General features: G+C 49.2%; 1 long non-coding RNA gene across 1 annotated transcript in view; it reads left to right on the forward strand.

Annotated features, from left to right (window-relative positions):
* The window catches only part of LOC102767676, a 14,405-nt gene that overhangs the window by 838 nt on the left and 9,123 nt on the right, over positions 1-4,444 (forward strand). The window lies entirely within an intron of this gene.

Here is a 4,444-nt window from a genome sequence, read left to right on the forward strand (position 1 = left end):
CAACAGATACTGCAGGCAGGCCTGAAGGCATCTGGATGGCTTGGCTTCCTGGTCCTACGGGGCACATTAAGATTCAGTCATGAAATTCCAGCAAAGTTAGTCAGTTACCATTCTTGTTGTGTTTATGCAAACATCAGGCCAAACTGAATGCAGTAGATAAATTAATCTTGATGTGGCTTTTTGATAGCCATAGAGGAATTTTTAGGAAGAAAAACTCTATTTCAATGGAGGTTATTAAAACTGAAATGTTTTCTTTCCCTTCCACTGGACCATTTGTTATAGTTTGTCTCTGCCAGGTCACAAGCCCAGCTCCTTCTGTGCCCAGGACAGCAGGGAGCCTGACTGGAAGGTGACCTCTGACTAGACACAACAGCTGCAGATCACTCTCAAGAAGACAGCGGACCTCAGCAGACCCCTTGTAATCCTCCTGATGCTGTTGACTTTTAGCCCTTGCATTATTAACAGACCAGTCCAATTTGTCAAGAAGTATATAAAAGTAGTTCAGTTGATAATTCAGTCCGTCTCATGATTGAGCCGGAGTTCCAAGACAAGGGGGCAATGAAAGGACAGAACAGGACTGATAGCTGTGTCCTTAACCCCTCTTCCAAGAAAAAGCTGCAGAATGTATCAGTTACTCAGCCTGCCCTAATCTCGGCCAATGGGAAAGCGGGGGAAACTAGCCCAAGGCCAAAAGTATGCTAGCCACTGCTCGTGTCTTTGTGTAACCAGACCCTAGCTGCACCCTGCCTTGCATCACTAGCCCCTGGCCCTCACTCAACCAACCAGAATTGGCCAAATCAGTAGTCAGAGTGTGCCCCCACCCCCTGACCCCAAGCCCTATAAATTCTTTGTTCTCTTGGGACTCGGGGCTCTCTCTTGCATCCAGTAATGGAGGCGGGGGGTGGGGGGACCAAGCGAGCTTGAATAAAAGACTCTCTGCTTTTGCATCGGATTTGGTGCTCCCTGGTGGATCTTTGGGGGGTCTTGAAATCTGGGCATAACTGTTTATGTCCATTCTCCACCCAAGCAAGGTGATGTTGCCAATAAGAAACCCCTCCCACTTTATCCTGTGCTGAGAGACACTCCCCCACCCCTTCCCACCGCGTCTCCATTGCACCCCTTTCCTCTGCCTGGAAACCCCACCCTTCACCCTGCTTTTCTCCTAACACTTGCTCAGCCCGGCCCGTAAGAAGCCGCTCAATGCCACGTCCAATAAGCCAGCCTCCCACTGACAGCCTGCTTGTGGCTGGGCTAACCTCGCACCTGCTGCCTCCTCCACGTGGACTGTCCTTCACACTCTTGGGTCGCGGTGCTGGCAGCCTGTTCTCCAAGAGACGCCCAGGTGTGAGGGCAGAGATGCCCCAAAACGTGCAGAGATTCACATGAGTAGCTAACGGTGAGTAACAGCAGCAGGGCCCTCGCTGGCTGCTCCGATTCTAGGGGGTTCCCGCCCTTCAGCTGAATTGAGGGGCCCCCTTCTAGGCCCCCCCATTGCAGATACTCGGCCTCAAAGCTGGTCGGAGCCATAGCTTACATACTGTTTTGTAAACACTTTAAAAATGAACAACTATCATAACATTTTCCCATTTCATTAAATACTCATTTACATCATTAAGAAAATTTTTTTAGCCCAGCCATGCATGGCTCAGTGGTTGAGCATCCACCTATGAGCCAGGAGGTCATGGTTTGATTCCTGGGCTGGGCACATGCCTGGGATGCAGGTTCAATCCCCAGTAGGGGCTGTGCAAGAGGCAGCCGATCCATGATTCTCTCTCATCATTGATGTTTCTATCTCTCTCTCCCTCTCCCTTCCTCTCAGAAATCAATAAAAATATATTTTAAAAAAGAAAAAAATTTAAATTATAGGTTAAGGAGTGGTCAATGCATGTAAGAAAGTGCTGGAAACCAAGATCAACAGTAATTAATATAAATGTGAGGAGTCCAGCAGAAGGCTGACATGGACTCCTTTGATATTCACAGGGTGAATTTGTATTTTATTACCTACGGCTGACTCAATGGCCTAAAGCAAACTCCCCTCAAACCTGATAATCTTATTGTTTACTAAACATTACCATTGATATGTCTGTGTGCATTCCTAAAAGGCAATTGTGTCTTCTAGTAAACAAAAGCAGCTGGGAACGGAGACTCAGTGGCACCTGACTAACACAGTTGAGTTTTTCCCTGACTTCCCCCCATAATTTCAAAATTAATATTTCTTGTCTTGTGTGTCAATTTGCACATCAGCTCTTTCTCCAAGCCTTCGAGCCCGAAAGCCACGCTGGCCGTGGCCTTTCACAAGGAAGTATTAAGAGGCATAAAGAAAACAATGAGTCAAGGACCCCTAACCCTACCAGCTGGACAGAACTGCGGCAATGCATGGGATTCTGTTAGCTTGAAGTGTGCGCGTGTACACTCACACATGTGCATATTTCATATGGTCCCACGCACACAGGTGTGTGTATGTGCGTACACACATAGCTTCACTGGGCACCAAATACAGGAGGGGTTTGGGAGACCATCGGGAAGAGGAAGACCGAGAGCAAGACTGGCGTGGAGAGAAGCAGCGGCAGGTAGTGACGCCCAGGCAGCGGGCAGAGGAGCTTAGCCAGCAGACCACGGTGCCAGCGGGGCCGTGTGTGCCCTATCTCCTAGCGGCATCAGGGCAGGATCACTCCTCAGGGCGCACCACTGTTGGACAGGGACCTTTGAGGTGCAGATAAGGCCCTGAACACCTCAGTCAGTTGGACATTGAGCTTTGCCCTCCACATACTGCTGTCCTTGGCAATAGCAATTTGCTTAACTAACCGGCTGATAAGGATGGGGTTAATTTAGAGAGAATTACTCTCCTTAACCACTTAATTGGCCTTTCACTCTCTGCTTATCCCTCCATCCCTCGTCCATCCTCCTGTGACAGCACAGCCATGGAGTTGGAACGAAAACGCAAGTTCCTTTTTGCCCTTGGGGAGAAGTGTGTTCCTGGGGCAGCATAAAAACCGCGCAGCCCCGTGTTTTCTGTCCCTGTGAGCAACCAACACTCTCAGGGCCCTCAGTGGCAGGACCCAGGGCACTGGGCATGGAGGTCTCTCGGCCACCCTCCGATGGGTCATAAGGGGAAGTTGCACAACTGCCTTGAGTCCTAAGGTCATGGTTTTAATCTTTAAAATCAGTCACATTTTTAATTCTGTGTTTAGAAGGGATCTGCCTTCTCTATTAAAGCATACTTTACCCTGCCTTCAGTTAAGACATCTTGTCACCACCTGCCTCCTCGGAGGGCCGGGCTGCAGGTCCGCCAGCCTCCTCAGGGAGGAGAGGGCTGCGAACCTTCCTTCCTACTGGCCCCAGTGGGGGTGGGGGATGGGGGGGCAGAAGATGCCCTCTGACTGCTCTGGCCCTCACACCCTTTCCCACTAGCAGAGTCTCCTCTGCACATGTTCACTGCCAGCATCCTGGCTTCTGCCCACAGCAGCACATCCCAGGGCCGCCTACTCCAGGCAGTCCTCCAGTCTCTCAGACCTCCCTCCTGCCCAGGCTGCCCTGTAGATGACCCCAGGCTGGTATCCTGCCTCCCACATCCATGTCGTTGCTGGCCTTTGGGTACTTTGAGCCTCTGCTGAAGGAGGGAGGTGCCTGCTCAGCACCCACCCAGCGGCCTGTCACAGCTGCTCAGCGCCCCGAGATTGGGGGAAGCTAATGAGGCACTCACTTCCAGTACAGAATTGGGGGGGGTGGGGAGGGGGGGGCAAAAAACTCAGCAATCAAACTTTGTGCCAAAGACGCAGAGAGGCACATCATGCAGGCTCTGGGGATTTTTTTTGGAAACTTATTTTTTTAAAATACATCTTTATTGTTCAGATCAGTATAGATGTTCCTCTTTTTTCCCCCCATAGCTCCCTTCCATCTGGTTCCCACCGCACCCACTGCCCTTACCCCCCGCCACTGTCCTCATCCATAGGTGTAAGATTTTTGTACAATCTCTTCCCACACCCCCATACCCCCTCCCCCAAGAATTGTCAATCCACTCCCTTTCCATGCTCCTGATTCTATTCTATTCACCAGTTTATTCTGATCATCAGATTTTTTTATTGACTTAATTTTTAGATTCACTTGTTGATAGATATGTATTTGTTGTCACTTTGTTGTTCATAATTTTTATCTTTACCTTTTTCTTCCTCCTCTTCTTAAAGAATACCCTTCAGCATTTCATATAATACTGGTTTGGCAGTGATGAACTCCTTTAGCTTGTTCTTATCTGTGAGGCTCTTTATCTGACCTTCAATTCTGAATGATAGCTTTGCTGGATAAAGTACTCTTGGTTGTAGGTTCTTGGCAGTCATCACTTTGAATATTTCTTGCCACTCCCTTCTGGCCTGCAAAGTTTCTGTTGAGAAATCAGCTGACAGTTGTATGGGTACTCCCTCATAGGTAACTGACTTTTCTTCTCTTG

The sequence above is a fragment of the Myotis davidii genome, unplaced genomic scaffold, assembly GCF_000327345.1.
Source record: "Myotis davidii unplaced genomic scaffold, ASM32734v1 scaffold698, whole genome shotgun sequence".
NCBI classification, from domain to species: domain Eukaryota; kingdom Metazoa; phylum Chordata; class Mammalia; order Chiroptera; family Vespertilionidae; genus Myotis; species Myotis davidii.